Consider the following 27,400-nt stretch of genomic DNA (forward strand, 5'->3'; position numbering starts at 1 on the left):
AAGTACTCCCTGGTTTTCACAGCTCAGATGAACATCGCCTGCTTTTGTATTTTGCATATTGGAAACCTATAACATGTACTCTACGGGCTTCCGTTCTTCTGCTCCATGTGTGCATGAGATCCACTGGTATTGGGGTACGTGGATGTAGACCGTTCGTTCTCTTTGCTGTTGGATTCTCCTTCACCCACAGCCCCTGCTGACCACAGGGAACTCCCTTTGCCCAGTAACTATGATTTCCAATTCAGTGATATTTCCCCTCCTTCTTCCTTGCCTTTTCTCCAACTCTTAGGACCAACGTATCTATTATGACTTTTGTTCACTTGTTTGTTTATTATTTGTCCCTTGCCTAGACTTTAAGTTCCACAGAACCTGAGATGTGCTCAATTAATACTCTTTGAACAAGTGAATCTCAGCTACTTCCACGCCCCTGGCTGCCGGGGAGGTCCTGCTGCCCAGGGAGAACACATGGGTCAAGAACACAGCCCAGTATCTTAGCAGGAGAGACCAACCTGATGTGGGGTCAGACGTCTCCTTCTGTGGCATCTATACCACAGCTGTGAATATCAATGTGAAAATCTCACATCAAATGCCTGCAAATGCATTTTTAAAGTCTATGAAAATTGAAAGAAAGAAAAAGAATCAGAAATCTCTATTCACAGAGAATATCCCTATTATTATTGGAATTTGTGAATTTTCTGGCTTTTGCATCTTTTGATCTTTTATCTTTCAAAAATTTAAGAATAAGCATCTGTTGATTAAATTATTAAAAATTAAATAACATGCCCTTGTTGATTAACTTTTTAAAAATTAAAGAATAGCATGCCATTATTAAGTAAAGTGTGCCCCCTAGTACTGTAAAAATGGTTTCATATTGACCAACTGTACTAAAAATATCATGACATTTTATTTTATTAAAATCACAAATTTAACATTCATTGCCTAACTTAGACACTCAAACATTCCTTAAATGAATGAATGAATGAATGAATGAAATATATTACTATGCAACATCATCCCAATGGGTCAGATATGAAAAAAAATGTGATCGCGTTACTAATAAATGCTGAAAAGGCAATAAAAAGGAATCTAGCATCCATTCTTGATGAAAATTCTTGGCAAGCAGGAAAGAAGGTTTGTATCATCTGCCTGTCTGCAAACCTCTGCAATCTGGCTCTTGCTGGCACCACGCCATCGAAACTGCTTTCCCCAAGTCCAATCAGCACCCCACATATCGCCAAATCCAGCGCACTTGGATGGGTACCAAGAAATATGTAACGAATTAAGAAATGGATGATGAAAGAATCTCAGATCAACCGTCACCCTCACGTTTAACAGCGAAACACCAGCGTTGTCTCTTTAAAGCCAGAAATACAACCAGGATGTGAGCTACCCCTGTCCTTAGATGTGTTTCTGGAAGCTCAAACAAAAAAGAAAACAAAACAAAAAACCATGGTAACGAAACACAAAGGTAGAGCAATCAAAGAGACAAACAGGATCTTTGCTTGCTTCATATCTAGGAGAATCACCCACGACTCCCAGAGTCAAAGGAGCTCTGGAAGTTTACAAAATAAATATATAAAGAGTAATAGTTTCCACCCAAATACCAGCAAAGGTAATGTCTGTGGAATGAGGTGTACGGAGACCCTGGAGCAAGGAACATCTTCAGAAGACGTAGCATCTCACAGATGAGAAGTAAAACAATCTAGCGGCAGGGGACAGAATTCTGGCATCAAATATTAGGAGAGAAAAATCTGGGCAGAGATTTTTTTTTTTTTTTTTCCCAACTAAGTGTGAAGGGGGAAGGATGCTGGGTCTGTGGAATTTCCATTCCCTTCTCGTGGAAGACTCAGGCGCTGTCTCCCCGGCAGGTCAGCTGCTGCTTACCTCTTGGGAAGCATCAAAATGACTAAGATCGGGCCGATTCTGTCCCACCTCGGAAAGCACCTTCCAGTTTTTATCTGCCGTCTGTCATCTCCAGAGGAAGTTCCTGACTTTGTAACCCTACCTGACCTGAGATTACACTTACCCGTGCTTAGTAAGGGACTGACTTTATAAACACAGCAAAGAGTAAAAACAGATGGAGCCACATAGCTAAGTTACACCTGCGGGGTTAACACTCTCACTAATTTCAGCCAGACATTTTTACAATCCTTGTGATGATTGGTGGGTGTTGCCTATTATTTTAGGCCTGGAAAACACTTAAGAGAATCCTACATATTGGATGTCCATTTGTTTTGAAATTTATTGATTGAATTATGACATTATTTTAGGCACTGGGCATATATTGAAAAAAAAAGGGTTAAATTTGTGCCTGAATGGAACTTAAATACTATTGGGAGGGGGGTCATGAGGAGACACAGAAAAAGAGTGAATAAGCAAAAACACAACTAATAGGATTTTATTTATTTATTTAGGGGAAGGAATCCAGAATTTCATGTCTGTGACACAAGGGTTCTACCACTAAGCTATATCCCCAACCTTCTAATATGATATACTTTTTTTCTTTTTCTCCTTCTTTTTTTATGGTCCTGGGGATTGAACTCAGAGGAACTCTACCACTGAGCTACCTTCCCAACCCTTTTTATTTTTTATTTTGAGACAGGGTCTTGCTGAGTTCTGAGGCCGGCCTCGAACTTGCGATCCTCCTGCCTCGGCCTCCCAAGTCACTGGGAAAAAGTATCACAGATGTGAACCACCACATTTGGTTCTAATGTGATTTTTTTAAAGTGACTGACACCATAAAGAAAATAAAACTGGTGGAAGTGATAAGAAATGGAAGGAGGGCATGCTTCATCTTGAAGACCTCTCTGAAGAGAGAAAGTTCGAGCTGATGTCTAAAATGCACGAAGGAGCAAAACCACAAATAGGCAAACCATCCTGGCCTGGGAGAGGGTATAAAGGCTCTCAGGCAGAGCTCCCTTGGTTGGTTCTTCAGGTGACCCTGCAGCTGGGACAGGTTGAGCCAGGGGAGAAGGAGTTTGGAGAGCAGAGCAGGTGCCAGGTCATGCTGAGCCTTGCAGACCACGTGGTACAGTCCGGGTTCTACCTTTAACGCCAAGGGAAGTCGTGGGAAGACGGTGAGCTGGGGTCTCGTGGGACTTGCTTGATGATTTTCAATGCCCCTGGGGGCGGCTGTAAAATTGATAGTCTGCAGTGGAGAGGGGCTGGGGACTAGGTGAGAGGCCACTTAACTAGTCCAGGTGGACATGGGACTGGGTGGGAGAGGGCGGCATTGTAAATGGAGAAGCGCAGTGGTTCAGAGATGTGCTGTGGAAGTGGGGGCCAGACTGGGTGTGGGGCGTGAGCCACAGAGGAATCCAGAGCTTCTGGGGTTTTGGACTAAACTCTCAGGTGGACCACCATGGAATTCCTTGGACTGGGAAAGACAGTGGGAATCTTTCCAGTTCCATACCGATGTGTTATGAGCTTATCTCCATATCCAGGGGTTCCCCATCTGGGGACTGAAATATTCAGAAAAAATTGTGTCTGTACTAAACATACACAGACTTTTTTCTTGTTGCTCCCTAAATGATACAAGAGAGCAACAATTTACATGGCATTTGCATTGTATTCGGTGTAAGAAATCTGGAGAAGATGGCAACTGTATTCAAGGCTGGGCTAGGTTATAAGCAAACACTGCATCCTTCTGTAAGAGACTTGAGCATCCACAGATTTTGGTGTCCACAGAGTTCCTGGAACCCATTCCCCATGAATACTGCTGGACAATTGTATTCGTAGACATAAGACTTGAACACAGGGAAGGAACTTAAGGGCTGAGGACTGGATTCTGGAACATTCTAACACTTGCTGGAGCAGGAGACAAACCAAGAGTGGGGTAGCATGGAACCAAATGCTGTCCAGAGAAAGGCGACGTCTGAGGCTCAGCCATTGGACAGGCAAATGGAAAGTCCCCAGTGATCTTTGCCAGAAAGGTTTCCTGAGAGTTGTCAAAATCTGATTGGGGTAGACAAAATCTGATTGGGGCGTGGGCCAAAAGTACAACCAGTCTTCACACAGTCTACCTAAATATTAAGTACTATCAGTCCAATCAACTGTCAAATAAATGTTATCCTCTTACCTTTGTAAGCTTGGGGGCACGGTTAAAGGTCAAATAAAATCAGACAGAAAGTGGCCGAAGCAAGCTTTATTGGAATTTGGCTCTTGGGCGAAATTCCCAGCCCCCCCCCCCCCCCCCCCCCCCCCCCCCCCCCCCCGGGTACAGGTCAGGTAGGGAGCCAGAGAAAATCGCGCGAGGCCCCGGTTCCCAGGGTCTTTATAGACTGGGATGGGCGGGGCGTCCTGCTGAGTGACAGGTGGATGTTAAGGGTCAGCAGGTAGAGTTAAAGGTCAGTGGAATTAAGGGTCAACAGGTGGAGGTAAGGGTCAGTGGAGTTTTCTGGTCCGTTTGATTGATCACCGTTTGGTGCCCTGCCCTTTGTCTCGGTTGCTCTGCTCTCCCTCCTACAGTCGCCCAAATTCCAACCTAACAACCTTGACAAATGTATGTTCCTCGTGTGTATTTGAAGGCCACGTTCAAATTCATAATTCTCTGGTTCTATGAGCTCCTCACTGAATGGATGGGCATAGGGAGGGCAGGTGTACCCACATGCTCTCTCCTTTCCTTCTCCCCTTTCGTTTGAGCTCCGCCTGCACACCCTGGCTCACCCCAAAACAGCAGCCTTCTCTTAGGTGCAAAGCTACATGTACCACAGCCCTCGGGTCTCAGGAACAGTTCCTCGCAGGCCCTGGGAATTCCAGAGTCCTAGCCACTCTGAGTGAGGTGGGAGGAGGGACCAAGTTAGCTTAACCCTGTCCATCACCCGCCTGGTTTGAAGGCTGCTGGGAAGGTGGTCAGCAGGGGCCCCTCTGTAGCCCCCGTGCCTCAGGGCGGTACAGGAGGGGTTATGCAAGGGGAGGGGTGGAGAAAGTCAGGGAATTTGGCCTCCAATGAGCAGAAGCTGGAAGACAGCCTGAGGAGGCTTTGCCCTGAGTCTTGGAAGACAGCGCTCCCGATGCAAACCCTCCAGGAGCAGGAACAGGTGACGCGGGATGTGGGGTGACGCGGGAGCAGAGCCCTGGAGCCAGGAGGGGGCAGAGGACCTGTCCTAGAGCTCAGTGGCGGGTTGGCCTGCAGAGATCCCGGCAATTCCTCCGCTGGAAGAGGAGGGACAACAGATGAAATGGACCCAGGTGCAGCTCTGGCGTGGGAGGGGAACAGGGGTCATTCCTTTCTAATTGCTCCTAATAGTTACCATTCGAGAGCAAATGAGAAGCAGGGAGAGAGGCGAGGAAAAGTTCTCTGGGCTACTTAAAGATGGTTCAGACCTGAAGTTTACGCCATGTGCATTTTATCACAATTAAAAATAACACATTTTCCCAGGGACTTGGGAGGCTGCGGCGGGAGGATCACAGATCAAAGTCATCCTGGGCACCTGGGAGAGAAACTGTCTCAAAATAAAAAGTAGAAGGAGCTGGGGGTGTAGCTCAGTGGTGAGCACCCCAGGGTTCAGCCCCCAGGATTACAAATAAACAAACAATAACTCTAAAAAAGAAAGACTAATAAAGGACCATCTTCCTCTTTCTCCTTAAAACAAATTATCCTGGAACAGGAAAGTTAATATATTAGGGGAAGGAAGTATAAGAGCTCAGTACTAGGGATTCACTGGAGATCTGTGGACATAAATTTTATTTATTTATTTATTTTGGTACTGGGAATTGAACCCAGGTTACTTAACTACTGAGCCACATCCCCAGCCCTTTCTTTGTATTTTATTTGAAACAGGCTCTCACTGAGTTGCTTAGGGCCTCTCTAAGTTGCTGAGGCTGCCTTTGAACTCGAGATCCTCCTGCCTCAGCCTCCTGAGCCGCTGGGATTACAGGTGTGCACCACCATGCCTGGCTTGGACATAAATTTAAAGCAAGTCCATTAAGCACAACTGTGGGTTGGTTGCTTGGGTACAGACGGGTGCAGTAGGCAGAAAGTTGCATTAGGAGAGTTTACTTGATGTAAAATTTGTGACTGTAATTTAAAATATTTAAGAGAATTTGATTGATTGAGACTGAACCGGAATGTTTTAAAACTTCTGGATTAGTAAATAATTGCAGACTTCTTAGGTTGGTAAATAGTTTTTAAGCACTTAGCAATTCTGTTTGTTGAATTTATAAGTTGGCCTTGTCAGATATTGGAAGCACTTAAGAGATTCAAATTTGTAATTGTAGTTAAAAATGCCAAAGTTAAGGGAATATTTATTAGTCAAGTTTGTAAATGATGTTAAATATTTAAGAGAATTCACTATGTCAAATTTATAAGCTCATTCAACACTGATGGAAGAACAAATAAAAATAGTCAGTAACTTTAGACAAGATATACCAGCTTTATGAAGAAAGAAATATGATCTGTGGGATGTTAAAGGCCTGGTAAAGTCTACGTTTTTAGATTTATAATTTCAATAAACTGAGCATTAGTTAAAATACAAGAAACTCTAAGTATATTCATCTATAATCAAATGCTCAATGTCAAGTGCTAAAAACATAGCTGCTGTCTATGAGATGCTGTCTCAGTTTTATGTATTTATGTTTTGGTACTGGAGATTGAACCCAGGAGCTTATCAGTTGAGCCACATCCCCAGCCCTTTTTATTTTTTGTTTTGACACAGGTTTTTGCTAAGTTGCTGAGGCTGGCCTCACACTTGAGATCCTCCTGCCTCAGCCTCTTGATCCTGGAACCCTGGGGGTGTGTCATTGTTCCTGGGTACACAGTTTTATTTTCTGAACATTGATGCCTAATTCCCATGATCCTCCAAAATTCCACCCAAATGATGGGAGTCGGGAGGCTGAGGCCAGAGGTTGGTAAGTTCCAGGCCTGCCTCAGCAACTTAGAGAGATCCTGAGAAACTTAGCAAGGCCCTGTCTCAAAACACAAAGATAAAAAGATTGGAATGTGGTTCAGTGGTTAAGTGGGTCTGGGTTCAATCCCTGGTACCAACAATAACACACACAAAAAATTTTTTTTTTACATGTAAATCCAGAATTAACAAACAACAGATTGTGAGGAAATCCCCCAGGACAAAACACGAAGGGTTCCAATCAATGGCAAAACCAGGGTAGAGAAACAGGACACTAAACACCCCTGAGGGAAGACTGTTCTACCCAAGGATGCCTCTGGGAAATCCAGGAGGAAGAGTAAGCAGATAGGAAGAGGGAGAGGTCTCCCAGGACGGTCCTTAAGACAATTAATTACTGCTTGCATCTGGCCTTTCTGGGTCAGAGCTAACCCCCCTGCTAGCTCCAGGAGGTTAAAGCACTCAGGAGAAAGACCCCAGTATTATTATTATTATTATTTTTCTGTTAGTGATACATTGTCTTTGTTTTTATTCATCTGAAAATACCCATTTTCCTTCATTTTTTTAAAAATTTATTTTTATTGTAAACAAATGGGATACATCTTGTTTCTCTGTACTTGAAGTAGAGGCACACCAATGTGTAATCGTATATTTACCTAGGGTAATAGTTTTTGATTCATTCTCTTATTTTTTTTCCAATCCCCCCCCACCCCCCCAGTATTACTTTTTGAACAGGGAATAAATAATTTGCTTGGGGAAGACTTTGAACTTGAAGGGGGCGGGGCAGATCAGGAGACAAAGTCCTCCTAATAGAGCCTCTGAAATAATGTGTGTGGTGGGGTGGGTAGCGAGAACAGCCCCAGGGCCTGCAGAAGGTTAGCAGTGCCCGGGTACCGTTTAACTACCCAGAAGGGTACAGAGTCCCATCTCTAGAACACAGGCTGTTTGGTGGCTCGCACGTTTACCCTATCCTTCGTAATCCCAGGGATCGGCTCCTGATGGAAGAACAGGAGGCTCATTTGGTCTGACATCCCAGCTTCCAACATTGCAGATTCTAGGGAAAGGAAGTTATGGGGGGGGAGAAAACCTGGTTACATTTATGCTTTATATAAATGCAGATATGCATATTGTGAAAAAAATTAAAAACCGGTAATGAGAATTCCATTGGGTTTCAATGTTGGAGTAAAAAACTGAAAGTATAATATTATGGTTTGGGTCCTTCCAGGGAGGCTGTAGAGGCAGAAGCAGTCTAGATACCGACAGGGAGATGTCTGCTAAGAAACTAAGATGGATTGGGGTGAGCATGTGGGCAGCTTCTGGGGTGCTGGCCATATTTCATCTCTCAGCTGCGTGTGGTGGCATGCACCTGTAATCCCAGCTACTTGGGAGCCCAAAGCAGGAGGATCTCAAGTTCAAGGACAGTCTGGCAACTTAGGAGACCCCGTCTCAAAAAAATTCTTTTCATTTCTCAACATAAAATTATTAAGTTCTATTTGCTTTATGCTCTTTTGTTTCCTATGTATTTTATTAGTAAAACATTAAAAAAAAAAAAAAAAAGGCAAGACTGAGCACTAGATTCATGATTCTCAAACCTGGATGCTCTTTTAAACAACCTGGGAAGAGTTTTAAAAATACTGATGCCCAGAGTACACCCCAGCTCAAGTAAGTTAGAATCCAAATTTCTTCATTTCTTAGGTTCCCTACCTTAATATTGGTGCCATTCTTAAATTTCTTACAGCTGCAAGATTTCTGTGGCCAACGGGGTCCCTGAGTTCTCTTAGGTTCATGTTAAGAGGGGAAAAGCTGGGCACCGGGGCACATTTGACCAGGGAGGCTGAGGCAGGAGGATCACACATTTGAGGCCAGCCTCAGCAACTTAATGAGACCCTCAGCAACTTACTGAGACTCTGTCTCAAAATAAAAAATAAAAAGAGTTGGGGATGTGGCTCCAGGTAGAGCACCTCTAGATTCAAACACCAATACCTGCCCCCCCAAAAAAAAAGGAAAGAAAGAAACTGAGTTTCACCCAGAAATCTCAGCAGAATTTCATGGTGTCTCTTTTTCTGTATTATGATACGTGTTTATCCCCAGGACTATCATTATGACCATTATGATCAGGAGTATGGAGCCATGTCTGAGTCCCAGGCATACATACCCGCTGCCCCAGACTTGGGGTGGAGTCACTGGCGCCAGAACTACATGGGCCGAGGGTGTTGGGAGAGATGGAACCTCAAGAGAAAACCAGAAACCGCCAGTGAAGTAAAGGTTGAATGGAAGCTGGGCAGCAAAAAGAAATAAAATAAAAACAAAACAGGAAACACTTCCATGTGGAAATACAGTCATCCCTTGGGGTCCATAGGAGGTTGGTTCCAGAACCCCCTTGGATAGCAAAATCCACGGATAGGCAAGTCCTCCTAGACAGCAGAGCAGAGTTTGCACGGAACCTATGCACACCTCCTGCCTGCTTCCAACCCTCCCTAGATTTCTTAAGATACCTAATACACTGTGGAAATAGTTGCTATGCTGTATTGTTTAGAGAACGGTGGCAAAAAATTCAGTACCTGCTCAGGACCCCTGAAGTTTGGAAATATGTTTGATGTGGTCGATGGAATCTGTATAAATGTGAAGTGTTAGAAAGAAACGAAAAGTTTCCACCCAAGTGGGTGGGCTGACCCTGACTGGTTGAAGGGCAGACTCTGGCCGGCTGAGACCATTGCTAGGTCTGGATTGGGACCGGGAAGGGGTGGGGCAGTGGACCTGCGGCGTCCATACCCAGGGCTCTCGGTTCATCCATACCCGGGTGAGGACCTGAAGCTCGGCTCTCCTCTCCGCGTTTATCCGCGCTCCTGCCTTCAGGACATCCATCCTGGGTGTCTCCGGCCGTTCAAAGTCATCACGTCCCAAACGTAATTATCAGCAGACTCCAAATCTGCTCTTCCGCTTGAATTCCTTCTCTTTGCTTATAATCCCATTCTCTAAACTGGAGCCATCTTTGAATTCCTTCTTCTCTCATCTTCACATTTTTTTTAGTTGACGGTGGGTACCAGGGATTGACCTCAGGGGCACTCGGCCACTGAGCCACATCCCCAGCCCTATTTTGTATTTTATTTAGACACAAGGTTGCAGCAAGTTGCTTAACGCCTCGCTTTTGCTGAGGCTGACTTTGAACTCACGATCCTCCTGCCTCAGCCTCCCAAGCCTCTGGGATTATAGGCGTGAGCAACCGTGCCTGGCTAGTCATCAATTTAAAAAAAAAATAAAACTATTAGGTTGGAATTTAGGCGACTGTAGGGGGCAGAGCAGAGCAGCTGAGACAAAGGCCAGCCCACCAGAAGAACCCGATCAAGTGGGCTAGAAAATTCCACTGACCCTTCACATCCACCTGTCACTCAGCAGGACCCCCCTCCCACCCCGGCCTATAAAAACCCTGGGCAGCCAGGGCCACGTGCTATTTTCTCTGGGTCCCTACTTGAGCTGTACCCCGGGGGGGTCTGGGAATTTCCTCCGAGAACCAAATTCCAATAAAGCTTGCTTGGGCCACTTTCTGTCCAATTTTATTTGGCTGCTAACTGTGCCCCCGAGCTTACAAAAACTAAGGTATAATTATTTACCTTAGAGACACTTGAATTCAAGTGTCTCTTATTTTCTTTCCATTTGTCTTCTGAGTTTGAATTTCCAGGTTTGTAAATGGAGTTCAGATAGAAAGGGATAGAGTGTAATGGAGTTCAGATAGAAAGGGATAGAGTGTAGTTGGCATATACTTGATGCCTGAGTTTTGGGTAAGTAAGAAGAGTTTAGATAGTGCCGTTTACCAGCCTTATTAAAAAGAAGTATTTGGAAAATATCCATAACCTGGATTTGTGGAGAGAGAGCAGAAATAGCAGTAGGAGAGTAAGAAATACAAAATCCATACATTAAACTGCTACTTACTTTCTTTTTTTCTCTCTCTCCCTCCGTTTCCACATCCATATCAATATACATCTGGATTCATGAAAAATAAAGATTCCCTTTATTTTTGTCCCATTCAATTAAAAAGCACTAGTTAAGAATTATGAACGATTAGATAAAGCAGCAAACGTTTGGTGGTCTAGAAAAATAGTTTCATGCGTTGGAACAGGACGTGGTCTAGAAACCACGCTGGAGTTTCTCTTAAAAGGCCATTTTCTTCTGGGCACAGAGGCGCCTGCCTGTCATCCTAGCAGCTCAGGAGGCTGAGGCAGGAGGATCTCAATTTCAAAGTTAGCCTCAGTAATTTAGCGGAGGCCCTAAGCAACTTAGTGAGAGGCTGTCTCAGAATAAAATATAAAAAGGAATGGGATGTGGCTTAGTAGTTAAGTGCCCCGGGGTTCAATTCCCAGTACAAAAGAAAAAGGTTATTTTTACTAGCAGCAAAGTCAAAGGTTATATCTCATTCAAGAGCTGAGATGTTAGATGTTTTAACTTGACAGGTGAATTTTTGTTTGTTTGTTTGGTGTGGGTTTAATCCTGGAAAGAATATCTTCATATATTCTGGTACTGTGTTTGGTTTTAAAATATGCCCCAGGGTATGTCAAATAGTGCTGTCTTTTCTTCACCAAGGACGAAGCAAATCAAGGAGAGAGTCAGCGCCTGTGGATGAAGCCTCCTGCCTCCATTTCAATTTCCTGAGAGCTTGTCCTCAGCGCCCAATCTCCTGTTCCGTTGAGTCTGAAATGAGAGGTTCAGGCTCTCCAAGCCTCTGGCCATACTGGGTTGACTCACCACTTGAAATCACAGTGATAATGATTCTTCCCAACTCTGATAATGACGACAAGGACCAGGCCTGTGATTTCCAGCCTCTTATGACATTATTAGAGTTCTCGAGAAATCAGGACACCGCCTTCATTTCAGTTCTTCACCCAAGCCCCTTCCCCTGGACAGCTGACCTGCATTCGCATGAAAACACACCACCCGCTTCTACAGAAAACACAGAGAAGACATGCTCAGCAGCTGAGGTCGCTGACGATTTTCGTGACTTGCGCAGCACTTGCTTCAGATCAGGGTGCAGACTATGGAAGGGCAACAGATCTCAGCAAGCGAAGCAGTGGCCAGGTGAGCTCTCAGCTCCAACGACGTGAGTAGCCAGGTGAAGGACAGGTGGGAAGAATGGCCACCCTTCTTACAACCACACCTTTTTTAGCACCTTCCCTCTTTCTGAGTCACTATGTGATATGCTGTGGCCCAGTGGGATATGACAGTCGATGTCACATGAGCAGAGATTTGAAAAGGGCTTGTACATTTGAACTTGCTGATTTTTGCTTCTCTGCCTTTGCCATACGCATGTGCTGGGGTTAGTCCGCGGCAGGACGTGACCCGTGGAGTAGAGTTGGCTTACCCCAGTTGTCCCAGATCCAGACCAGCCAATAGCCAGCTGATACCCAGACCCACGAAAGAACCCAGCCAAGAGCAGTAGAGCTGTGCACAGGATCCACGGCCAGGGCCGGCTTCATGACTATGTGGCCTTTGACATCACATAAGCCCCATGCTAAGAAAGGCTCTAAGCTTAGATGAATGCTCTGTGGCCAGCCTCTGGAAATTCCCTAATTATTTTTGAAGAACAGGAACGCACTTTCACTTTGCACTGGGTTCCATAAAGCATATAGTTGCCCCTGCTGGCCTCTCAGCATGAACACCTGAATGAGCCTACCTGAGACATGAGGACCCACCCCGTGAGTCTAGACTCATGTGATAATTGCATTCTTAATTGCTTAAGTGACTATGATGTGGTTGCTTTGAAGCATTGTGGCCATATATATGGATACAGCGAACCTTTCTTGACAGAGCCTCTCTGGTCCTCCATCGGACTATCTCAGATACACTTCTAATCTGCATCATGCCTCACCAAACAATCTTAGGTGAAATGAAAAGTAGTTATTAGACTCCATTAAAAAATAGCTGCTGTACTTCGATTTCCAGAATTATCAAATATGCCTCTCTCATTAAATATGTACCACATGGATGCAAAGAGCTGGTCTGAATGTTTTCCACCAGTGGTTTCCCCAAACTGTAAAACAAAACATCTACTCTCATCAGGACAACAGAAGTCCCACCATCTTTGTATGGCATTTCATTGCCCAGCCTATGACCTGTGCTACATTTGCTGATGACTAGTTTTGCCTTCTCTCCAGAGATCTGTTTGTCCTTGATTGAAGGCTGATTTTATATGCATGTTGATAATAGTATGATTACTATTATCTACTATAACTATTACTATTGAATTTGCTGTTGTTTTTGGCCTCTCTGCATTTCAAAATAAAATTCATCAATTTCATACTAGAAAATATTTTTTTCCAGGCATGGTGGCTATTAGGATAACTGGCGCAAATGATAGTCATGTACAAAAATAACCGGTCTGGCCCGGTGACTGTTACTGGATGTCTTTGCTGTGGTTTCAGTTATTGGGACTCTTTGGGGGTGGGCCTACCAGGACAGTTTTGCCTTGGTGGGCAGGTGCTGTTTTTCAAAATGGAGTTACTTCGGCCTAAAGACCTAACAGTGGCACACGCCTGTAATTCCAGTTGCTCAGGAGGCTGAGGCAGGAGGATCTCAAGTTCAAAGTCAGCCTTAGTAACTTAGCAAGACTCTGTCTTAAAATAAATAAAAAGTAATGGGGGTGTGTGTGGGGGGTGGGGAGTGAGAGAAGAATGGGGGAACTTTAAATTATGTAGAAGGAAATGAGAGGGAGGGGTATGAAAAATGGTGGAATGAGTCAGACATCACGACCCTACGTACATGTATGATTACACGAATGGTATGAATCTACATCATGCACAGCCATAGAAATGAAATGATGTACCCCAAATATGTACAATGAGTCAAAATGCAGTCTGTAAAAAAAAAAAATTAAAAGATAAATTAAAAAAAGAGAATAAATAAATAAATAAAAAGTAAAAAGGGACTGGGATGTGGCTGAGTGGTTAAGCACCCCCAGGTTCAATCCCTAAGTACCAAAAAGAAAAGAAAAAGAAAATATCATCTTATACTTGGTTCAGAACACACATGGATTGACCATAGAATAATTCTACTTTGGACTCTCTCACGGGATCGTGAAGCTATCTGACAAAGTTCTCTAATAGAGTCCACGTCGGAGACAAGAAGGGGACAACTCTCTTGTTCAATAAAACACATTATGGGGCTGGGGAGATAGCTCAGTCAGTAGAGTGCTTGCCTTGTAAGCACAAGGCCCTGGGTTTGATCCCCAGCACCCCCCCCCCAAAAAAAAAACCCACATTTTTTCAGGTACTCGCAGCCGCGTTTCCCATTCACACTTCCCCTTTCAGCTTGGGTGAAATTATCACATATACAGATGTTCTTGTCCTGTCCCTGCTCACTAATTATGCTTCTGAGTCGCTCGGTTGGTGCTCTCTTCATCATTGCCTCCACACATCCATGAATCACTTTTTAGTCATTAATCTATTTTTGTTAATGAGGACCAGATCACAACATAGTAACAGCAAAAAGCAAATTTTTACACAGGTAAACAACAGCCTGCAAATGCTACAGCTAAGATAAACCCTATCCTAGTCCATGGATGTTAGCTGCCCCCCAATAAAGAATCCCACCAACTTGAGTCCCTTGCGCTCTTGAACCATTCTTAAGAACGTAACAGGATTTGGTCATTTTTCTGCCGTTTAAAACTTTCAAAATACTTAAGCAGGTATTTTTTTCCCTCACAAGAAGCTGCCAAATTATACAAGAACTCTTTTATAGACAAATTGATTACTTTTTTAGAAAGGCAGACCTAAAAGAGAAAACTTGGGGGGCTGGGACTCAGAGGTGCCTCCCCAGCACCACAAAAAGAAAAGAAGAAGAGGAAAAGATATATAAAAGGGAAAGCCTGAACTCCTTATTATTAACTCTTAATTTTATTAATGACTATTATTATAGAAGCCATTCTGTCACCCATTCTTTTTGTAGTATACGCACTTTCTCTTTGCTGGAATCTTACCACGGGATCAGGGACCATCTTAAGCATTGCAAATGGATTCTCTTATTCCAAACTCACAATAGCCTTAGAAAGCGGTGCCAGCCGCTAAGCGGTGTTGCTACTATGACTTTATAGACAGGGAAACTGAGGCTTGCAGAATTGCTTGCTCAAGGTCACAGAGCTGGGAAGAGGTCAGGCGGGGATGGATCCCAGGCTTCCCGTGAGAGGGGTTCCTGCCTCCTCTCCCCTTCACCCCCCCACCCCCGTCTCTCTCATGCATCCCCCACCCCCTCTATGCCCCAGCCACGCCACACCGGCAGATCCCCAGCGCACTGACCTTCCTTCTGTCTGGGCCCACTCTTTCCTTCTCTCTGGAACATTCCCTGCCATTTTTCCCCTTTATCATCCTGAGAACTTCAACTCTTCCCTCATCACCCAATTTAAGAACCTTCTCTGGGAAGTCTGTCCTTCCACCCACAGTTTGGGATTTTTACTTGTTCTGCACTATCAACCTAAATTTGATTTCTCTCTGTTCTCCAGACAAAAACGTGCAAACTCTGGAGCGACAGCTGAGTTATTAAGAATTAAAATATGACAGAACGTAATTTACTACATTGTATCTGATCGTTCCCTGGTCTATCATTAGTCGACTCTACTTATTGACTTGGGCCTCAATGAATAGGCATTTCCTTACCTTCTAATGGGACTCGCAGGCAGTAGGAGAACAGAATTAATTTTTATTGCATCTATAATAGCAGCTAGTTAACTTCATGAGACAAAGCGAATATATTCTGTTTTATCCTCCCTGATTCACTCTCAGAGTGAGACCTGCAGTAACAGGTAGTTTCCAAATTTGCTAACTCCAAGAGATGAATGGGACATGGCTTATGGATTCTCAGAAAACACGACTGGCCATATCAAGGTTGCAAGACTGTATCCTTTAGGTCTGATGCTAATTGTGCAAACTCTAAATCAATCAGTTATAATATCTCGGAAGAGAAAGTAGGATGTAGTGTTTTAGCACCGTGGTTTCTAAATTCCCTGGAAGACTCTCTTTGGCAGCATACATTTTGAGCCTCTTCCCACACAAGTGTGTGTGTGTTGGTGGCTTACATATGATTGCTATTGTAGTCACGTTCAGTGTGTGACAAACCCATTCATGAGATGGAAACTAAAGTGAATGATGTGAGGAACCTACATAAATATTATTTTATTTTACTTCCTCGCCCCCAGGGATCATCTGGATACCAGCTGGAATATATTTACGCACTCTTGTCTATATAGTACTCATTGGGCCTCGGTTGATTCACTAGTAAAATGGGAATTATAATGATCTCAAACATAAAGTTGCACAACGTGTTTTGGTTTATTTTTGTTTTGCTTTGTTATTCTGTGTCCTCTACCACTAAGTTACATCCCCAGACCTTTTTATTTTTTATTTTGAGACAGAGTCTCACTAAGTTGCTGAGGCTGGCCTTGAACTTGTGATCCTCCTGCCTCAGCCTCCCCAGTAGTGGGATTAGAGGTATGTGCCACCACGCCCAACTAAGCTGTTCGATATTTATTCAACAAATAAATAACAATAAATTGTTATATAAATTGTTTATTCATTGAATAAATATAATGCAATACAACGTAAGTTATTGTGGGCTTACTGGGTCTAGGATATTGTTTAGGACATGGGACATACAGTGTGGTAAAGCACCTATCTTAGTGATTGGCAGATGCAAAGTGCTCAGTGAGCAGAGAGCAGCTCACTCGGAACCTTTAATAAGCGCAAGTAAAATCAAGTGCCTTCACTACGGCTCCAGAGCTGTCCAGAGGAGACTGAGTCCTCCTCCTCTGTGGACATAAATAATTCATCTTCCCAGCAGGCGGAGCTAAAGAGAAGAGGAGAGGTCATGTGACATAGGGAGAGTCATACAGACCTACAGCGGGGCATCCTACAACTGGGTAGTCCAGATCTAGCTCTACCACTTACCCGGCAGGTGGTCCCGGTAAGTTATCTACTCTCCTCTGCCTCAGTTTCTACATCTGTGCAATGGGTATAAGTATTAGCACCGACTTCACAGGGGTGTGACACAAGTTTTTCATTGTAATGTGCCTGGTACACAAGAATTATTGTATAAGTTTGTTACATAAATAGGGTAGTTTCTTGGTATCCACACCCCTCCAGTCCCCACCCAGCAAGGAACCAAATCCATGGGCGTTCAAGTCCCTCATATAAAATGACACACTACTTGCATATAAGCTACAAATATCCTTCCATAAACTTCAAATCATCTCTAGGTTATTTATGAAAGCTGATACAATGTAAATGCTATGTAAATAGTGGTTATACTGCAATGTTTAGAGAAGAATGATTTTTAAGAGTCTGTACCTATCTAGTGGACACACATTTATTTATTTTTTTACATATATTCAATCTCTGCTGCTTGGTTAAACCTGCGATGTGGAACCTAAACCCACCAAGGGCTGACTGTACCCAAACTAATAAAAGAAGTGTTATTTCTTGTTCACGCTAGTCATTAAAATGATTAAACTCTCTTTCCCTCTTCCTTTCCCATCTCAGAAAATGATCTTTTTTCCTGTGTGTGTGTGTGTGTGTGTGTTTCTAGCAGAAGGAGCTGAGGAGCCAGCACAAATAACCAGGTTCTACAGAAATATGTATTTCTTACTCGCAATTAATTCACTACCATTTGGTTTATATGTCTGTCTGGTGATTTGAGTTATATGAATTTACCCTGTTGAGATTCCAGGGACACTGATGCAGTGTAATTTGAGGGTCTCTGAGGACCATATCCTAAGCTGTGGTGACCTTAGGGGCAGACTTCCAGGCTCAACAGCTGAGTTGCTTTTATGCATCTTTTTCATTGAATTTAACCTTTCTCCACATTAATGAGGACCAACAATAAAATTCTTAACCCTTGTACTTTTCTCTTAACTTTAATGTCTAACATACATAAGGCAATCTGCACAAATCTTAGAGGTTCAACTCAATGAATTGTTACAAATGCATAAACTTGTGTAACCATGTGAAAATAGAAAACATCAGTACCCGAAAAACCTCCTTCTTGCCCTTTCTGGTCAGTATCTCCCAGATAAACTGCTATTCTAATTTCAGTTATGATAGGTTTGTTTTTTCCTGGGCTAGGGCTTCTTTCATTCAGCGTGACATCTGAGACTCATCCTTGTGGCTGAGTGCAGTACTAGGCTGTTCTTCTTCACTGCAGTGCAGTATTCCCTTTATGACTTCTGTCTCTGTAAAATTTCTAAAATTTCAAAAACCACTGTGAGGGCTGGCGTTCTATAGCTTCGTGGTAGTGTGCTTGCCTGGCATGCACAAGGCCTGGGTTCCGTCCCAAGCACTGCCAACAAAACAAAACGAAACGAAACAAAAACCAATGTGAAGGCATGTTAGAGTATAGAAGTATGATTTCATTTGTGCAAAGATTTTAAAACAGGCAACCTGAGTGTTTGTTCCCAAGGGTGCATTGCCTTTGTAATGTGTGCATTTTCTTGCGTATGCTGAACAAATTTTTGCTGAAAGGTGATACACTGTTCTGAATTATTTCAGGTTAATTTCTCATTGAGAAGCATAGAAAAGTTGAATAAGATATCACACACACACACACGCACGCACACACGCACGCACGCACACACGCACGCACGCACCTGTTTGAAAGTCAAGAAACTAGAGTCATGGTCAGGGCCAGACAGGAAGTCCACAGAGGGAGGCGAAGCGTTTGGCAGAGTTTTCTCTTTCAGAGAGAGGATGTGGCGGAAAGGTTTGGGCAAATTCGTCAGACTGGAAGTTGGGGACAGTAATCGGAACTCGGGGTCCTGGTCAACACTGCAGTCTTCTGTGGACTTTGAAAGGCCTTCGGATTGGGCATGAGAGTGAAAGAGAAAGCAGGGCACCCCTGACAGGAACAGACGCCTAGCTTCCAGTCACCTCGGTCCCCACTGGATCCCCATAAGGGGTCTCAACCTATGCTCTTGCTTATAACTCGGGGTTCATGAACTTGGGTCAGAAAAAAAGACTACAGCTTTGGGCTATGGATACAGCTCAGTGGTAGAGCACTTGCCTAGCATGCCTGAGGCCCTGGGTTTGATCCCCAGCACCACAAAATAAGAACAACAACGACGACAATAATAAATTACAGCTTTAACCACATACCCTCTAATAAAATGTATTATTTCCTTAAATTGGAAACATACACAACAAATCACAGCAGTATGAGTAGTACTATGTCTTATCACCGAGAAGAATCACAAATATTTTCATATCATTTAGCATTTGTTGCAGGTATTTAAAAATAGTGATTCAAAAATGTAATAGTATTATACCTGTTACTAGATTTTGGAATTTAAAACACACATAAGCAGATTAATTTGTATATCACTAATTTTTTAAAAAAATATTTTGATGAGCTAGCCAGTACAGGCACATACCTGTAATCCCAGTGGCTCAGGAGGCTGAGGCAGGAGGATCACAAGTTTAAGGCCAGCCTCAGCAACTTAGCGAGGCCCTAAGCAATTTAGCAAGACCCTGCCTCAAAATAAAAAATACAAAAAGGGCTGGGGATGTGGCTCTGTGGTTAAGTGCCCCTGAATTCAAGTCCTGGTACCAAGGGAAAAAAAAAATTTTTTTTTTTTTGTTTGTTTTGTTTTGTTTGTTTGATGAATGCAATTCTGTAAAATTTGTTTCCATTATGCATTTATATACTTTGTGCTAAGAAGGGATGTATAGATTTAACAAAACTACTTAAATGAATCATGACAAAAACATGTTTAAGAATCCCTGAGTTAAGACGCTCAAAGGGCTAATAGATGAATCTACCATTATACTTACAGATTTTAGCACATTTGTATTACTAAGAAAACAAAAAAAAAGAAAAAAATAGAAAAGACTTGCATAATGTGATTAAAAAATTTGTTCTAACATGTATACAACTGGGTGTCCCCAAATTGCAGAATATACATTCTTTTTAGGTGCACATGGAAAATTTGCCCAAACTAACTATATGCTGGGTCAAAAAGAAGAAATCAGCAAATACCCAAGGAAGAAATCATACATACATTCTCTGCCTATAATCAAATTAGGATATAAATTAATACAAAAAAGAGAGGTATCCTATTCTGTTTTAGGAACTAAGCAATACATTTTACACCATCTTTTCCTACTGGAAATAATAAAATATTCTAAACCAAGTGGCAATAAAAAGATCACATGACAAACTAAGGGACCCAGTTAAAACCATTCTTAGAAATTTATAACTTTAAGTTCACATATTAAGAAAGCCTCAAAGAATCAATGTTCTAAGCATCTATATCAAGAGGCTTAAAATGATAATAATAAATTAAATTCAAAGAAACTAGAAGATAGCAAATAATGCAGGTAAGAAATTAATAGAACAGAAAGCAAACACATAATAAAGAGGATTAACAAAGACAAGAGTTGGTTCTTAGAAAAAAATCTTAGAAAGAATGGATAAATTCCTGGTAAAAGCTAATCAAGAAAAAAACCCAGGATAGGTAAAAGGGACATCACTACAAAGCCAACAGATATTGAAAAATAATCAGATTCTGTGAGTAACTTTGTGTAAATTAAATTTGAAAATTTAGATGTAATGGGCAAATACCTAGGGGAAAAATACTTATCAAATGATACACATACCAAACCAGAATAAAATCTTTATGTCTGTTAAAGAGAATAATTCTTAATATGGATTTATTAAGAATTTTTCCATGAAGAAAGCTTTAAACTCAGGTGGCTTCACAGTGAATTCTGTTTAACATTCAAGGAAGAAGTTATGCCAATTTTACACAAACTCTTTCATGTCAACTACAAAGCAATAACAAAATACTTCCTCATTTTATGACTATAACCCCAGTTTATCACCAAAATCTGATAAGATCATTATGGGAAAGTAAAACTAGAGGAGTATTTCTCTCATGAACACAGAGGTAAAAACCATAAATACATATAAGTCAACTTACATCTAGATGTATAATATAAAAAGGTAAACTAATTTAAATCTAGTTCTATGAAAAGAATACTGTATCTTCATGGCTAAACTGAAATTATTTCAAGAAAGCAAGATTGGTTTAACATTTGAAAGTTCTACAATATAATTTACTATCCTAAAAGAATGAAGTAGAAAAATCATTTCTCAAAAAACAGAGAAATAGCATTTGGTAAAATTTATAATTAAAAAAAGGTAAAAACCAAACTCTGAGCAAAGAAGAAATAGAGAGGTATTTTCTTAATCTGACAAGAAAAACTAAACTCTTTAAAAAAAAAAAAAAACTTTTTGGCAAACATGTTACCTAATTGTGTAATGCCAAAATCATTTCCTCTGAGATCAGAATGAGACAGAGAATTGTTTTCACGATTTCTATGATTTTCTATTAGAAGCCTTAGCTGGAACAATCAGGCAAGAAAAAAGATACTAAAGGATATACAAACTGGAAGGAAACAATTTGCAGGAAACAATTTGACTTATGATACTTAAGGATCCAGCATGTTCCCTTCTATGGATACCACCTGGAGAAATTCCTGCCCAAGTACGTGACCAGACATGCCAAAGAGTGTTCACAGCAGCATTATTCCAAACACCTGAGAACTGGAAAAAATTCCAAATGCCAATCAAGAGCAGCATGGACTAAATTGTGGTATGTGCACATAATGGATTACTCTACGTTGACGAAAGTGAACAAACCATATAGCCACATACCAAAACAGGGATAAACCTCAAACGTAAATCAGTGAGCATGTGTAACTAGGATGCCCTAATTAGAAGAATAAAATCGTGAGTAAAATAAGTCATAGAAGAATATCTATGATATTCTTATGGTATGCTTAAAAATGCACACATGTGATGAAACTATAAACAAGGCAGAAAAATTATTATTGCAGAAATTAAGATATAGGTAGCCACTAGGCAGGGTAAAGAGAGACGCTATTGGAGGACTTCAAAGGTACCGGGTGGCTTTAACAGGGGTCTTTGGATTCTCTGGGCTGTACACATGTACTTTGTACATATTTTATGAAGGATGTATCTCATTTAAAAAGTTTCTCCAAAAGCAATGCCTTTTAGATATAATTAGCAGTTCACAGAAAATACCGAGGACAGTGGATGTATTGAATGATACCAAGAGTCAGTAGTCTGCAAAGTCTAGGCTTTTGGAAAACTTGAAGGACAAATGGTTTTACTTCTTTAACACAAAACTTCAAGGAAAAAAAAATGAAGAAGGAACCTATAAATTACGAAAGATTTAAAACACATATTAGGTGCAGGACGTGGTGGCGCATGCCTGTAATCCCAGAGACTCAGGAGGCCGGGGTAGGAGAATCTCGAGTTCAGAGCCAGCCTCAGCAACTTAGCAAGGTGCCAAGCAACTCAGTGAGACTCTGTCTCTAAATAAAATACAAAATAGGGCTGGGGATGTGGCTCAGGGGTCGAGTACCCCTGAGGTCAATCCCAGTACCAAAACAAAAAACAACAACAAAAAAATCAAAATACATATTAGTGAATTGTCATGTATGGATTTGTTCAAATACTCAGACTCAGATTATATGATAATTGCCAATATATAAACACTTACTGGTAACCTCATGATAAGTGTTTACCCATGATTAGGGGTGGTGGCGATGGCATAATAGTTATATTTAAAAAGGGTTCCTTGGGGGTGTGGGTCAGAACTTAATAGTACTTGCTTAGCAGGTGCGTGGTCCTGGGTTTGATTCCTAGCACGGAAGACATTTTTAACAATTAAAAAGGGGTCCTCCTCTTTTAAAGGTAGTTAGTTAAAAAAAAAAAATTATATGTGAAATTATATCATGTCCGAGATTTGATTCAAAATCATCCTGGGTATAGGGATGGTATAGAGAAAACAAGATTGGCTGTAAGTTGAAAATTACTGAAGCCAATGATGATATACAAGGCTTCATTAGACTATATTTCTATGTGTTTGAAATTTCACATAATAAAAAGTAAAGACCAGGAACCTGGGAGGTTGGACTTGGCTCTATCGAAACCTGTTTGGAAAGGGTCAGGCAAGAAGAGCAGGATATTTGGGGGTTCACTTATCTTCTCCTCTTGCCCAGAAAAGCTTCATAAAACAACGGAGATGCATAATTTTCAAACTTCAGTGTGCATATAAATCAGCCAAGGCCTTGTTTGAAATCAGACTTGGATTCAGCAGGTCTGGGGCAGAGGGTCTCCATTTCCAATAAGTTCCCAGACAGAGAGGCTGATCCTTCCGCCTTCAAGAATGAAGTTCTTTGCCGCAGCCCAGCCCGGTTCCCCTGAGCCCCACTCCACCCCTCCTGCCGTTGCCGCTCTGGTCCAGCCGGAGTCGGGGCTCACCTTTCCGAACCTTCTCCGGCAACCCTCTGTGCTTGCACTGCCCTCTGCTCTGTGCAGCTTCACTCGGCCACATTTCAACCCGACTGTCCCCTGTCACCTTCAGGTGCTCCAACCCAAGCACTCAGAGGTTCCTGGGAAAGGGATGCAGTTTTGAGCGCACGCTCTCTGCTCTCTGCTTGGCCCAGCAACGCTGCCCCTTGCCGTGGCTCGCCCCATCTCCCTCCCTCCAGGATGACTTCCAGGAAGATGGCCGATCACGTCTTCATCCTGAAATATGCCCCACTCTTGGCTTGCCAAGACCATTTTAATTTCTGTCCTTCCCATTCGGTTTCCTCCGTGGGCGCCTCCTTTATCTGGTTTCTGAACGCTGGGGCCGCCTGGGGTTCCAGTGTAGCCCCTCTTTGGTCTCTTTCTCCTTACACTCCAAGGGGCCTCAACTCTTCTTCCAAGTTTGCGTAGCATGTCTAAGGTCCTTGAGCCCGTTTCCCATCGTCTGTTGCATATCTTGTTAGACGTCTCGCAGGGAAGTCAAATAAAATGGGTCCAATATGGAAGGCGTGATTTCCTCCTGCCCTCTTGACCCCCTAACTCAAATCCTCTCCTTGTCTTTCGACCTTAGTAAATAGCATCACTTAATACGTCCTTCTCCAACTCCTGTATCTAATCCATCAGCCAGATTTTTCATTTTGACCTCTTATATATTGTATTCATCTGCCCATTTCCTTTCCATTGCCATGGCAATTACATTAAATCAAACTGGCTCCTGTTTATTTCCCCCAAAAGCCACACACTTCTTAACCTCAGGGTCTTTGCACGCGCTGGCCTTCCTAGAACACTTCAGCACACTGAATTCCGTATGGCCCAAATTTCATTAGAGTAACAATCTCAAAAGGTACCCGAGCTCCAGAACATTCCCAAATAATCCTGTGAGAAGAGGAGACCTCACTGCACCACATCCACCCTATTCTAGACACTTCTTTGTATCCAAATCAAACGCTCAGACCTCTGCATGTTCTGTCTGCTACATGACCAGGGATAAGTCCATCTCGACCCACAAAAGGGGCTCCGAATTTCCTATTGGCTTTCAGTTCCTCCCAATAGTAGAGGGAGGCAGACTCCAGCTTACCTTTTGAAGTCATGCAGTCACTTTGGGAAAAAATAGACACAAATTGTGCAGCTTCCCCATTAAGAGGAAGAGCTTCTCCATGGATGAGCACGGGCTTCACCGTGCAGCCTGTCTTGGTCGAGGGGGCAATAGCGACACAAGCAAAGAGATGCCTGAGTCGCGCTGGGGTGCCTGGGTTTCCCCTGTCCTGCTGCTTTTAGAACCCCGTGGAGGAGGCGGGGCTCGCCCGCGAGATGTGGAGATGTGCGGCGGCTGGGTTTCAGTTGCCCCTGTCAATCAGCAGACACCTGTGCAAGACCATCTGCAAACCACAGCTCTCAACCTGCCCATCAACCAACTAGCTTGACAAATGAACCCGGACAAGAACGGGAACGCCCAGATGATCCCAGTTGCAACTACTAACTTGCAGAATAAGGTGCCATGTAGGAATGGCTTTAAGTCACTACCTTTGAAGTATGTAATGTAACTCAAATAGACACACTTTGTTTGTTTGCTTTTGGTGCTGGGGATTAAACCTAGGGTCACTTAACCCCTGAGCCACATCCTCAGTCCTTTTTATGTTTTATTTAGAGACAGGGTCTTGCTAAGTTGCTCACAGCCTCATTAAGTTGCTGAGGCTGGCCTCAAATTTGTGATCTTCCTGCTTCAGCCTCCCAAGTAGCTGAGATTATAGGTGTGCACCACTGTGCCCAGCATAGATGCACTTCTCATAAAGAACTCTCTTCATACTGCAAACCCAATTCTGCTGTTTCCCTGTGTAAAATGCTTTCGTTGATCCTGAGATGAAACCTAAGTCACTGAGCAAGGCCTACAGAGCCCCGGGCAATCTGGATGGCCTGCCTGGCCAGCATGGCCCACTTACACCGCTGCCCAGTTAACCCCCTTTCTTGCTCTTCAAGGCCTTCCCCCCTGCCCTTCCTGCAGTCTGGAAAGCTCTTTCTGACTCTTCACCTGCTCTCTCAGAGAGCAACTTACAAATTACATCACCAGCGAGGTCTTCCCTTCCAGCCCCTGTGGTCCCCCCAGCCCAAGCAGGCCTTCAGCGACACACGCTCCTGGCACCCTATTATTTTCCTCCCTAACAAATATCCTGATTTGAAACAATACGTTGTCTCATGTGACGTGTTTAATAGCTGCCACTCCCGATGGAGCGCAAATGCCACCAGAACAGTTGTCCCTGTTTTTAGTTCACTAGTGAAACCCAGAACCTGCACAGGACCTGCCACAGAGGAACTGTTGAGGGTGATTCCGGGGGAAGGATCACCATGGTGGTTAACTGTGCAGGCTCCAGAGAGAAGCTGCCTGGGTCCAAACCCCACCTCTGCCCCTGCCTGGCTGAGTGGCCTTAAGCAAGTGAACTAACTGCTCTGTGCCTCAGTTTCCCCATCTCTCAAATAGGGCTAAAAATAGCAGCCTCCCCTTGAGTTGTCAGATGGACTGTGCTCTGAATCTGTTAACTGTGTATGCTGCGCAGACGTTGGGTACCTGGATGACAGTGAACCGGAAGCTTCCGGTGGCCCCCATCCCCTGCTCCTGTGGTTACAGATTCGGCCATGATTGAATTTACATTCGGCTTGTCGGTGGCGAGTTTCTCAGCCAGTGCTCTGCCTCATTCTGCACAGGTGTGGCTTCAGACTCTGAGCCAGCTCGTAAGACGCTGTGACACCTGAGTGAGCCCCTGGGCACCCAGCACAGGATCACAACTGCTGCCTTTGGGCCTATTTTTCCTGCAGAGTCCAGTGTTTGGCGTCAGAGGCCATCCTCTCTGGGCTGCAAGTGCGTGTCAGGGCATTGGATGAGCCCCTAGCTGAGCTGGCACCCCGAGCCAACAGTCAACCTCCCAAGCAACAGCTCTGATGGTCCCAAGAAATGCACCCAGGTCCCTTAACACCTAGGTGCACCCAGTACCACGACAGGAAGTGGGCAATCTACATGGTCTTGGTGAAGAAAATGATTTCGAAGGGACAGTTAGTACATTTCCAATCATCAAGTCATTTCGTAGACGAAGCTGGTCCCTTCCTTTTTGGACAGAAAGAACCCAAAGCCTAGATATCCAAAAAAAAAAAAAAAAAAAAATGTCTTTGGAAAGCGAGGTGAGAGGAACTCCGAGGAAAATCAGTGGGCGAGACGGAGCGGGGGTGGGTGAAAGGGAAAACGAGGGGGCGAGAGGGAGCAGGTGACAGGCAGGCTCAGGGGAGGAGGCGGACAGCCAGAGCAGAGCCTGGGCGAGACAGGCTGGGAACGCGAGGCCGAGACGCAGGCTGTCCTCCGCCCGAGCGGGACCGCGGCGGCGCTGGGCAGGGCCGGGAGCGGCGGCGCCCTCCAGCGTGCCCGGGAGGGTGCCCGTGCATGCTAATGAGGCGGCGGGGACAGCTGCACAGGTCATTGCTGAGTGCTCGGCAACTTACCAGGCTGGAGTCTGTGGGCTGCACAAGGATGGGGCACGGCTCCTGGGGCCCCGGCAGAGGGGCCTGGTCTCCAGGTACCGGCGCTCACAGGTTAGTGGCCGCCGAGCGACGGGTTTCCCATTCGGTCAGGCACCAGCCCAAAGGTAGGGAGAGCCAGACCAAGAGGCAAAGGAGAGGAGGGGAACCTGCTTGTGTTTTTGTATTTAAATTGTTTTTGAGCCCACGTAGCCCTGGGAGTCACATGCTGCCTCCAACATCACCGGAGCCATCACATGATACAGGTCCCCCATCATGTGATGAGACCAATCTGCCTAACTTCAGCCCCCACCCCCACCCCTGCGCACAGACCGACGGATAAAGTGCTTCTGGAGGAGCCCCCTCCGAAAAAGAAAAAGCCCAGTGACAGAGGGAGGGATGCAGATGGAGCATCCCCGGAGCCCCTGCGTCCCCGGGCGTGATGAATAGCTAATACGCCCTTCTCTCCTCCTAAGCTGCTGCGACCTGGAGCGCTGCCAGCCTCATTTGAATCCCGGCCTTTGTGAATAACTCAAGTGTCGCCACCGTTGCTCCAGCAATTGTAGGGCGTTTGAGCTCACACCACCCCGCCTCGTTCTGGGGAGCCCAACGGGGCTGCCTCCAAGCCTCCGCCAGGGCGGTGGGAGGCTGCTCCCGCTGAACCTTCTTGTGCTCTCCCCACCCGCAGC

General features: G+C 43.9%; 1 long non-coding RNA gene across 1 annotated transcript in view; it reads right to left on the bottom strand.

The window, feature by feature from the left end:
* The window catches only part of LOC124969777 (uncharacterized), an 84,505-nt gene extending 57,601 nt beyond the window's left edge, over positions 1-26,904 (bottom strand). Inside the window, exon 1 of the long non-coding RNA XR_007106034.1 lies at positions 26,697-26,904. This is a non-coding gene — a long non-coding RNA (uncharacterized LOC124969777). The remainder of the gene's footprint in view (positions 1-26,696) is intronic.
* Positions 26,905-27,400: the final 496 nt, after the last annotated feature.

The sequence above is a fragment of the Sciurus carolinensis genome, chromosome 18 (genome assembly GCF_902686445.1).
Source record: "Sciurus carolinensis chromosome 18, mSciCar1.2, whole genome shotgun sequence".
Lineage (NCBI taxonomy): Eukaryota > Metazoa > Chordata > Mammalia > Rodentia > Sciuridae > Sciurus > Sciurus carolinensis.